This window comes from Felis catus, chromosome A3, assembly GCF_018350175.1.
Source record: "Felis catus isolate Fca126 chromosome A3, F.catus_Fca126_mat1.0, whole genome shotgun sequence".
Lineage (NCBI taxonomy): Eukaryota > Metazoa > Chordata > Mammalia > Carnivora > Felidae > Felis > Felis catus.
Window position 1 is genome coordinate 72,825,150 of NC_058370.1, and position 12,528 is coordinate 72,837,677.

Below are 12,528 nucleotides of genomic sequence, written 5' to 3' on the forward strand. Positions count from 1 at the left end.
ATATGATTTTCACTTTTTTAAAGTTTGTTTATTTATTTTGAGAGCGAGGAAGAGAGCATGAGTGATGGAGGGGCAGAGAGAGGGAGAGAATCCCAAGCAGGCTCTGCACTGTCAGTGTATTGGGATTCCATTAACCATGAGGTCATGACCTGAGCTGCAATCAAGAGTCAGACATGTAACTGACTGAGCCACCCAGGTGCCCCAGTTCTTTATGATTTTCTATATATAAGATGATGTCATCTGCAAATAGAGATAGTTTCACTTCTTGCTGTTCAGTCTAGATGCATTTTATTTTTGTTTCTTGCCTAATTAACCTTGCCAGAACCTCTAGTACAGTGTTGAACACAAGTGTTGGGATGGGACATCCTTGTCTTCTTAAAGGGACAAGTTTCAAGCTTTCACCATTAAGTATGATGTTAGCTGTGGGTGTCTCATGGATGTCCTTTGTTAGGTTGAAGAAGCTGCCTTCTCTTCCTAGTTTGTTGAGTGGTATTTAATCATGAAAGAGTGCTAGAATTTGTCACAATATTTTTTTTCCCTGCATCTGTTTAATTGGCCACATGGTTTGTTTTTTCTTTCTAATATGGGATATTATGCTAATTTTTTTACATGTTAAACCTGGAGTACTCTTTTAGTACCCTGTTTCCTTCAAAAAAGGGCAAATGAGTGATCTATTTCCTGAATCATTGTAAATCTGAAATTTCTCTCATTAATGTTATATACTGTCTACTGTCTGGAGACAGTATTTTTGTAATGCAGTCCTTCTTTAAAGTCTATATACATCTCTAGGGTCCAGTATGGTGTATGAGAGATCCATTGGCAGTCTGATTATTTGATCTTTGTAAGTATTATGTTCTTTCTCGAAGTCTGTAAGACTTAATTTATTCTTAGAGTTCAAAAACTTCGCCATAGTATGTCATTTGTGTGACTCCCCACCTCCCTGCCTCCCTTATAACTGCTTGGCATTTGGTGAACTTCTTTGATCTGAAAACTCAATTCTTCCTTCAGCTCAAAAAAGTTTTCTTATTTGCTCATTGCTTCTGTTCTTTTTTCTCTTCTGGAAATTCTGGATTGGTCCCCCATGGCTCTTATATTTTCAATAATTTACATTTCTTTGTAATTTTTGCTTCATCATGTGATAGTTCCTTTATGTCATCTTCCCATTGACTAGTTTGGTTTTCAGTACTAGGCATTTTACTTCCTCCATTGGAATTTTGACCTCAGAATTCATGTTTCCTTTAGCCCGTCCCCCTGAAATTTTTATAATTTTTCTGTGTGTATCCCTTTAAACATTCTTAACACATCTGTATTGTTTCTTCCATTAACGTGGAATTGGTTGAAGATGCCTATTCTGTCCATTCTGATTTTTCTAGCTCAAACTTCTAAGTCCCTGAGAAGTCTATGAAGTTTTTTTGCCTTTTTATTGCCAGGGGAGTGTTCTCTCCCAATCATGTTTAGGTGTGGTGGGTGAAGTCTCTTGGCCATGGTGGATATTGCCAATAACCTGTGGGAGCTAAACTCAAAAATTGTAAGACTGCACCTGGGCCTGGAGAGGACATTTTGGTCAAAGGCAAGATATAGAAGCAAAGGAAACCAGTTTGCATTGAAAAGATAATGCCCAGAGAGAAGCAGATTTTTGAGAAAGTGAAGACTCAGCTCTTGACAGGCCTGCTTTTTTTTTTTTTTTTTTTTTTTTTCCCCTTGGTTTCTTACAAAACCTTTGCCTATCTTCTTATGATACTGGTTGCATATCTCCTCTTTGCACCCACTCCTACCACCCACCCACCCTCCTCCCCTTTCTTGAGATGCCTCTAGTTGATCTCTCTTCCCAGATGAGGCAGCAGTCCTACCACTATTGCCTGGGATGCTTTCATCTCCTCACAAGGGCTCAGGAGATAGTGGGGACCCATCTCCTCAACATTCTTTCTATAGAGACTTGGATTTACTTCACCAGGTATCTCCTTTCTAGTAATCTCTTTCGATAACTTCATCCCTTGCCTAAATCCCTTCTCCTGAAATTCTCTTCTATTCCCCAAGGTTTAACTCTCTTCCTAGTGCCTGTAATCTGTACAGATTTATCTTCCTAGTGTTTTTAACCTATACTGATTTACCAAAGTGACTCACATAATTGGGTCAGGGATACTCATCTGCAGCTCATTTGTACTTTTCAAATGATGCAGGCTTTGCTTTAGGGTTAAATAGATACCAATAATCCTGAGTCATGTACTTAGCAAACAGGCACCCCTTTTTAGAGTATATTTTCTAGATATTTATGGCTCTATTCTGTCACTAACTCATGTATATACTGTTCTAATTTACTGTGTTGACTTCAAAGATCACAAACTGGCAGCTATTTGTTGAATTCCACCCGGGGCTGAGGCATTCTGTTGGGAAGGAATAAAGTTGTTACTGTGTCATTTTAATATAAACTTATCTTTTTGATGGGGCATGCACTCCCTGCCTCCTCACCCCTTACACCTCACACTTTGCACATTTCTGTTCACCCCCCTAATCTTGAAGGCATTTGGGTTTAAAGTTTGGGAACTTGGGCCCAAGATGTCATTGTAATTTACTTGTTTGCAAATAGTTTGCTTAAATATTTGTAATGGATGACATTATGAATTAGAGGCACATGTCATGAATTGCAGATCTGTTGTTTACTGTCATTGCTGGATGCACCCAGAGAATGACCTGGGATTGTTTTCCTACTCAGTTAAAATGATTTTTTCTTCCCCAAGTCTATGATGTTTCTAAAATGTTTCTACCCAAAACATGTTATGTGTTTTCATTTAATTAGATTGCTGTCACTTTGCTGAAGGTATAATTACTGATATCTCTATTGTGTTTGATACAAAACTAATACACTAAAAGGTACTTTGAAAACAAGATAATTTATCCTTTATGCTTTGACAGACCTAAGACTCATAGTTTTCAGAGATGTCATCTTTTATTTATACCAGGTGCCTATTAGCATTATATAAGTTCTTCATGGTTATCGATGTCTTTTTTGTTTCCCTGAAACAGGTGTACCAACCCACTTCACTTTAGTTTAATCAAATCTGTGTAATTTTTTCCATAATTGTAGAAATGAAATTGACTTAATTGTTCCAAAATATAATTTAGAAATGCAAACTAAATGTTCCCCTCTAGGGGGTGCAATCTGTTTTATTTTTTATTTTTTATTTTTATTTTATTTTAGAATGAATTTATTTTTTTTATGACCAGCTTTGCAAGACAGTTTTATTTTTTATTTTTTTTAATATGAAATTTGTTGTCAAATTGATTTCCATAAAACACCCAGTACTCATCCCAAAGGGTACCCTCCTCAATACCCATCACCCACCCTCCCCCCCCCTCCCACCCCCCCCATCAACCCTCAGTTTGTTCTCAGTTTTTAAGAGTCTCTTATGGTTTGGCTCCCTCCCACTCTAACCTCTTTTTTTTTTTTCTTCCTCTCCCCCATGGGTTTCTGTTAAGTTTCTCAGGATCCACATAAGAGTGAAAACATGTGGTATCTGTCTTTCTCTGTATGACTTATTTCACTTAGCATCACACTCTCCAGTTCCATCCACGTTGCTACAAAAGGCCATATTTCATTCTTTCTCGTTGCCACGTAGTATTCCATAAGTGTAATAAAAGCTAGAAGCCATAGAGGGAACATTTGTAGGTTCTCTCTTTATTAATGCAGGTTCTTTCAGTGATTTGAAAACCCTGAAAATTTGATGATAACCAATCTTGGCTGCTAGTTAGAAAATTTGAATAATGTTAGGAAAAATGAAATAGATTCATATTTTGTTAGAGTTTTGGGCATTGTATTAATCAGTTCTCCAGGGAAGCAGAACCAATAGTGTGTGTGTGTGTGTGTGTATGTTTACATACACATACATACATACATATAATATACTAGTATACTATTATACACACACATGTACTACATATGTATACAAATATAGAAATTGATTTACTATTATGGGAGCTGGCAAGTCTGAAATCTGTCAAATATGCTTCCAGGCTGGAAATTCAGGTATTATACACACACGTGTGTGTGTGTGTATGTATATATATATATATATATATATATATATATATATATATATGTATATATATATATATATTTCTATACAAATAAATTGATTTACTATTTTGGGAGCTGGCAAATCTGAAATCTGTAAAATATGCTTCTAGGCTGGAAATTCAGGTAAGAGTTGATATTGCTGCTCTTAGAAGGCTGGAAACTCAGGCAGAATTTCTAAGTTGTAGTCTGGAGACAGGATTTCTTTTTCTCTTGGAAACCTCAGTTTTTGCTGTAAAGGTCTTATAACTGATGGGATGATGCTCACCCACAATGGAGAATAATCTGCTTTACTTAAAGTCTTCTGATTATAAATGTTAATAAGATCTTTAAAATACTTTTACAGCAACATCTAGACCAGTATTTGACCAAACAACCAAGCACTGTGGAGTCTAACCAAGTTGACACATAAAATTAATGATCACTGGGCATCTTACATATGTTTTTATTGATGTAGAGATGAACCTAAATTAAAGATAATGGTAACTAGGTCTTTAGGTAGCTTGGATTCAATATTTGATACAACTTTGCAGTAATAAAGATAGCAATTTGTACCTTAGTACTCAAGTTGGGTGGGGGACATGAAACATATAAATCACAAACCATACTTCTTATCAATTTGGATTTTTTCCCTTTTTGGGGGAGGGGTCAGTCTTCTATAATCGTATTGTTTCAGTCTGTTTTTTGAAACTTAGCTTTCAAGTTCTTTGTATGAATTCAATATTGGGCAATGTTGAGCACACAGTTAGAGTACTGGCCAAAAGATAGATTAAAGAGAGAAGTCTAATCAATTGGCAATCCTGTGGAATTTCTGAAATCCTAAAATTGTTACAACACAGAATGTTCCAGGACCTCACACAGATCCGTAAAATGTATCTTCTTGGTGTTCTATTCCTTCTGTGGTTTGTGTACACTTCTAGCTCTTCCAGCTCAAGGAGATGCTGAGCTTGCTTTTCCTTTGACCTCATGTGATCTGGTTGGAGGTGGCACTCCACCCTCTAATTTTTTTTTTTTTTGTCTCTAAAGTTAAAAAAAAAATGTATTGATACTTTTCTGTACAGTTCTAAAGTGGTTCTGCTTCTCTCCTGTCTTCCCTCTCTCTCCCTCCCTCCTTTTGCCCCCTCAGTCCTGATGCTGATTTATATGTTTCATGTCCCCCACTCATCTTTGGAGTACTAAGGTATAAATTGCAATCTACTATACTGTCCTTAATCTTGGATTTCTTATTTTCAGTTTATGTAACAGTCTTCAACTATGTTTTTTCCCTAAGATGATTATAGTTTTTTGTTTAAATCTTAGAATGGTGAATGGGAAGTGTGTGTGTGTGTGTGTGTTTAATTGTTGGAGCTTGATCTGTACGTGACTTTTCATTAAGTTAGTGTCATGTGACCCCTAGGGTTGGACAGGAAATTAATTTTTGTCCAGAATAGCGGGATACAACAGAAATGACTTTCTTAGCTCCAAAGCCTCTCTGCTACAGAAGCACAAACTGAAATAGGGGCTTAGTGATTGACTTAACTCATGAGACCACCTGCTGATAAGAATTTAGGTTTAAACTTTGGAAGGAAAGGGAGATTTTTTTTCCAGGGCTTGTATAGATTCTGGTTATAGAAAAATATTGAGAAAATTGTTACTTGCATATAGTACTGAGTGATATTCTGTGTCATAAATAAAATTTTATAGGATTAGCCGTTTATCAGACTGTGTTGTCACAGTTTATTCTGTGATTGTGGGTGTATGTGGAGGGCATGTATGTTCACTGAGGCAATCCCTAATATAAAGTTTATTAGCTTTTACTTGGATTTCTCCTTTATTAAAGAAAACTATTGAGGAAATGACAAAAACACTTTTTTTTTTTTTTTTGGCAAGCTCAGCTTTTTCAAGCTGTTTATTTTTGCAGATGTATTTCATCAGTTCTTAAGAATGAAGCTGGGAATGTTTGCTGGCTTCTAGGTTAGTACCACCCAGAAAGTTTTTTCTTAAAAAATCTGTTTTCTTAAAATATATCTGGGAGGAGGTAGGGAGTCCTTTCACTTTTGTGAACCAGTAAATTAAAAATATATTTTACAACATTTTTAATCCTGCCTTTTACTGTATAGCTTATTTTAATTCCCTCTTGGCTTTTGGACTCTTGTTCTGGGTTGATATGTTCATTACTTCATAGTTAATGATTATTGTGGAAGGGAGGTAATGTTGTTCATGCTTATTTTCTTTGGAAAATTTGAATATAACTGTTAGTGTCATCTTAGGATTGTCAATGATCATTTGGAGAGCCTCCTACAGAGGTTACGTGACTGATCAGTCAACATCAAGTACATTTCTTTTAGAGTGTTTCTTATATAGTTAAAATAACTATATTAAGACTTTGTTCTGACGCATTTTCTTGGAGCCAGACTGGAGTAAGAAGAATTGAGAAGATAACCTGGAATGGCTTATTCCGTCATTTGGCAAACATTTTTTAAGCCTGCCAGTTGTGATAGGCTTCGACACTGTCCTGTCTCTGCAGAAACTAACAGCTGAGATAAAAATGAAAGCAATTACATTTTAGTATAGTGACTGTTACAAAAGGACTCCTTTTCCTGATTGTGTCCTACCATTTCTGGCCATCTCTAGATGGCCTGAAAAGTTACTTTGAGCTTTGAAGTTGGGTAATACAGCAGAAGCAAGGACACAGAGAAACTGACTTTGAAATAAAGAAATAAAATTTAAGCTGCCAACAGAGAACCATGGTAATGTGCTTCCTTTTCTCTTAAATCCTGGAGAAGACTAATGTGCCATAAAGCAGAGTTCCTCAAGCAGAAGGATTTGTCCTACCTTGTTGAAGAAAAAAATAAAATCGCTGTGAAATTCCAGTGCTGACTGAAATTATTACATTAAATTGCTTATTTTACTTATATTGTTCATGATGCTATTTAATATGCACAAATTTAAAACTACAATATATTTTATGCTTGTAACCCTTTTTTTAAGTTTATTTTTGTGAGAGAGCACAAGTGGGGAAGGGGGAGAGAGAGAGAGAGAGAGAGAGAGACAGATAGACACAGAATCTGAAGCAGGCTCCAGGCTCTGAGCTGTCCGTGCAGAGCCCAAGGTGGGGCTCAAACCCATGGACTGCCAAGATCATGACCTAAACTGAAGTCGAATGCTTAACTGACTAAGCCAACCAGGTGCCCCTATGCTTACAGCTCTTAATGTAAATTTGTTTTAGTTTCATATAGTATATTAAATATAAATCAGACTATGATGCCATTAGAGGTCAAATGAGCATTGCAGTTAAATGCAAATCCCCATGGATTTAATGGGATGGGTGATGCTGCTTTGCTGAAATAGCTGTTGATTTGGGGAGTTATAGCAGAAAGATAACACCACAGGCCTAGTTGTGTGGTTCGTCTGTTTCTGTATTTGGATTCTGGTAATACTCAACAAATGCCTGTTTATGTAAGTGTGTTGTTCAAAGAATGTTAATACCTGTAAGTCTGTAATTGGAAGTTAAGCTAATCAAGCTTCATCTTGAGTAAAACTCTGCCAGTGAGTAGTCTTGGAACAGCACATTAAAGACACAGTACTTGGCAACTCTGTAAAGCCTCATCACTTGAAGATAAAGTTAGCCTAATTGACATCTTCATTAAATAGATATGTGATGTAATTGTTGCAAGAATTAGCAATGGAAAAATTTTTACATACTTAGGACCATACTTCCAATAAATGGACACAGGTTGGCACAAAGATGATACTGGGCTCTCTCACTACTCTGCTTATTTGGACTCTGAGACCTTTCAGGTATACAGCTTTCCCTGATGTCATTGACATAAACCCCCTTGTACATACAAACTACTGCATAAAGATCTGATGGCAGTATGCAGTTGCATGGGGATCATCCAAAAGATGCAGACTATCTTTATATTCCTTTTTAAAAAATTATAAAATTAAAGACAAATATTTTTTAAAACATCATCAAGAGTTTGAAGACCTTTAATACTATAGCCATAGATCTTAGTTTGAGAGATGATGCTGCCAGGGGGTACTCAGCAGTTCAGTGTTACTAAAAAAAGACTTGGGGCTCCAAATACAAATTTCTGTTTAAATAGATTTGTGAATAGGTTCTCAGTTTTAGATCCACTGTTAAAGCATAGCACTACCATATTTAAATCTCATGTCTAAGACCTGACAATGGGGGATATATATATATATATATATATATATATATATATATATATATATACATATAGTAAACAATTTGGATATGTCCTAGGTTTTAAGAGATAACTCTAACTGTTTGTAGCCTTTGCTCTGCTGAGGCTGTGAACATCCAGATCTGCTTAGCTGGGCTGAAACACTGACCATGAAGCTCGGCTTTGGTGTCTGGCTCTGGGACACCAGTGCTGGCTCTGGGAAGTGTTGTTAGTTTTATGTTTCAGTATATAACTTTATTTTACTTTGAGAACTATAATGTTCACATTTTCATGTGTTACTTGTTGCTTTTAATTTCTAAATAATAGAAGTGATTCAGGGCACCTGGATGGCTCAGTTGGTTCAGCATCTGACTTTGACTCAGGTCATGATCTCATGGTTTGTAGTTCAAGCCCACCGTCGGGCTCTGTGCTGACAGCTCTGAGCCTGAAGCCTGCTTTGGATTCTGTGTCTCCCTCTCTCTGTCCCTCCCATGCTCATGTTCTATCTCTGAATAATAAATAAATGTTAAGTATTTTTTTAAATAAAAAAAAAAGTGATTCATTTACCAAAGAAAAAATTTAACCCTAGTCTCATCAGTGGTTTTCTCCTACTTTTTCCATGTTTCAGATATCTGACACCTGCCATTTCTCTATGGATTGCATTACAGGGCCTTCTCTCTTGTACGACTCATTATTTCCATCTCTAATGGACCAAAAGGGTAGAGCATGATCCGTACTTGAAAATTCAGAGCAAACCTGTATTCTTTATGATGCCAGTATCTCTGCATTTTTTCTTCTTTTTTGAATTTACTTTTAGCTAATTTAGATCTGGCAGGATTTCAATCAGGAGCATAATATGTTTACATTTGATTAGAGGCTGATTGTAAGCTGCACCCACTGCCTGCCATGGTGTTTGGCAGGCACATAGGTATTCATTGTAGGTGAATGAATGTACAAACTAATGAAGAATGAATGGATGGATGGATGAATTTGGTATAGTAGTAGTGGTGATGGTGTGGCCATGTAGTTTTTCAGGAGAGGCACCTATTAGATGGTTTATCATTTAAAAAAATTAAAGAAAAATTTTTTTTAATGTTTAATTTTTGAGAGAGAGAAAAACACAGAGCGTGAACATGGGAGAGGCAGAGAGAGAGGGAGACACAGAATCTGAAGCAGGCTCCCAGCCCCGAGCTGTCAGCACAGGGCCCAACGCTGGGCTCAAACCCACAAACTGCGAGATCATGACCTGAGCTGAAGTTGGACGCTTAACTGACTGAGCCACCCAGGCGCTCCTAGATGGTTTATCATTTGAAGCTGGAGAGTTTGTCTTACTGATCTCTGTATTGTTGGAACCTTTATGTTTGGACATGCAGAAATCTTGGGGAAAATTAGCTAGGTCCTCCGGCTAATATACTTAGGGGGAGCATGATCTTTGGATAACCAGGTGGATAGATTGCCTTTAACATTACAGGAAGCAGTTGTCCTAGAACATACATAAAATCGTACATAGAATTTCTACTTTATTTTGCTTTTTAATTTTAGTTTGAATTCACCTGTCACCCTGGATCTTCAGATGTAATCTCCCTTTGCCTGCACTGTTGAATAAGAATGCATTTTTTATGCCTTACTGGGGCTAGAATAACCCAGTTATGATCATATTAGTAGTAGTCTGTCTTTCAGGCCTTTGCCACCAGCTTTCCTGCTGCCAGCATCAAAAGAGGAGTGAGAACACTAAAAGAATACAAAGAAAATGGCTTAATTTCTGACCTTGTACACACAGCTTATTATATGTGACCTGGACACAAAATGTGAAACAGGGGATGTCACGTCTATTCGTTATTGGGCACTTCACCTATTGACCGAGGAAGTTTCCTTTTATAAAGTAGCGTGTAATCAGTAGCTGCACAGTAGCCAGATATATTTGATAAATCAAATTTACTTCATTTTTATTGAAAGAGTAAATATATCCTTGTACAAAAACATTCAAAAAGTCTGAGAAGAAGAAAATATTAATCAAGTGTAATCCTGCTTCCTAGAAATAACCACAGTTTAATAGAAGTTATTTTTCTTTCTTTCTTTTTTTAATGTCTTGGCTATTTTCACCACAAGAATTTAAAAATACTTCTTAAAATTTTTTTTTAATGTTTATTTTTGAGAGTGAGAGTGAGCATGTGGGAGCGGGTGAGGGGTGGAGAGAAAGGGAGACAAAGAATCAAAGCAAACTGTACTGTCAGTGCAGAGCCTGATGTGGGGCTTAAACTCACCAACTGTGAGATCATAATCTGAGCCGAAATCAAGAGTTGGACACTTAACCCACTGAGCCACCCAGGTGCCCCCCAAAAACACTTCTTATTACCAAGGTAACATGTATTTACTTCTAGAAAAAATAGAAGGTAGTATTGAAACGGGTACCTTTAAATTTTAATCTCTATCTAGAGATAGTGAATATTAGGATTTTGGTGTCTCTTCTTCCAGATGTTTAATTGTACAATTATATAAATTTATGACTATCTGGAAGCACACCACACATACTTAGGTATAATCTTTTTTGTTAATATCTTTCCATGTCAATAAATACATCTCCCAATTATTAATAAAGGCTGTGTGACATTCCACTGTACTGATGTAGAAAATAAATACATATATACATACATTATTTTACAAAACTCATCAAGAAAATTATAATTGTTTAGGTGGGGGGTTGGTTGTACCATACAGAAGACTGACATTTTTGAGTCCAATCTCTCAGTCTTGTTATGGTTTCTGCTTTTGCGATCATGCTCAGGAATTCCTTCTAAATACAAGTTAAAATTACTAAGACATGTTTTTTTTTCTTGTACTTCGTTGGTTTCTAACACTAAAAACTTTAACTAATATAGAATTTGTCTCCCATGTTATGAGACAGAAAGCTGACTTTTTTCCTAAAATCCTTTGTTAAATAATTCATCTCTCCACTAATTTGAGCTGCCAGTTTGTTCATCAAGAATGATCCATATGAATAATCAGTACTGTTCTGAGGCATTTACATTTAATTTTCTTGATGTATTTTCTTCCTGTGTAAGATCCGGGTGTGTTTTAATTTTTATTTATTATTAATTTTTATTATTTTCTTCGATTGATGTCCGTTTGAGCAAAACCTCTTAAAGTTTCTTGGTTAGACTAACAGTGGGTTATCTTCCAGATACATTTGAGAATAATTTGTCAAGATACAAAAATGTTTGCAACTTGAGTTTTGAATTGGAATTATGCTAAATGTAAAGCTTAATTTGGAGAGATTAACATATTTATAATATCCCATGCTATGTAAAATGTGGTGACTATAGTTAAAGGTATTATAGTTTATAATTGAAAGTTGCTAAGAGTAGATCTTAAATGTTTTCATCACCTACAAAAACAACTATGTGAAGTAATGGATGTATTAATTAACCTTATTGTGGTGATCATATTGTGGTGATTATATATATATATATATATAATATATATATATGTCAAATCATCACATCATGAGCCTTTAAACATATACAATATTATGTTAATTATTTCTCAGTAAATCTAGAATAACATAAATATCCATATTTACTCATCTTTTTTTTTTACTTTCTAATGACCTTTTTAAGTTTTACTCATATAGTTATTCCACAGTCTTGTTAAGTTTATTGCAAGATATTTTATTCTTTGTTGGTGTTGTAAATAGGACCTTTTGTTCTTTCTGAGAAAAAATATTTGTTAGCACAAATACATATAAATTTGAACATACTTGTTTTATATTCCATTTTGAAAATAGTTATTTCTAATAGATTTTTTATTTTATTTTTCTAGGTTTTTCATAGAGACAGTCATTTCTTACCATTTAGATCTCATTTCTCTTTCTTGACCCATGGTGTAGGTTCAAACCTAGTCTAGGAAAGTGTTGAAAATTGTAATAAGTGGGCTTCCTTGCTTAATTACTGACTTCGAAAAGAAAGAGTCTAGGTTGTCACTGTCCAGTAGAATTTTCTGTAACTATGGGATTATTCTCCTAATGTCCCATACAGGTGGCCATTTGAGAACTCAACTTGTGGCTAACGAGAAAACTGAAATTTAAAAACTGAATTTTACTTTATTTGATTTAAAAATAATTGAAATTTCAACCACATTCAACACATCTCTAGACTTTCACTATTAATTTTGTTAAGTATTTATTTCAGATGCATATTTTAAGATATTAAAGCCAGCTTAGAGTAAAGGTGATGGGGTAAAAGTGAGATGCTTTTAGCAGGATGTGGAAGGGAATAGAGAATAGAA

The 12,528-nt window shown here is 35.5% G+C and overlaps 1 protein-coding gene and 1 long non-coding RNA gene across 3 annotated transcripts in view; both read left to right on the forward strand.

The window, feature by feature from the left end:
• Positions 1-7,118, forward strand: part of LOC123384461 — a 32,106-nt gene extending 24,988 nt beyond the window's left edge. The window contains exon 3 of the long non-coding RNA XR_006595563.1: positions 6,466-7,118. This is a non-coding gene — a long non-coding RNA (uncharacterized LOC123384461). The remainder of the gene's footprint in view (positions 1-6,465) is intronic.
• The window catches only part of ACYP2 (acylphosphatase 2), a 187,306-nt gene that overhangs the window by 78,177 nt on the left and 96,601 nt on the right, over positions 1-12,528 (forward strand). The window lies entirely within an intron of this gene.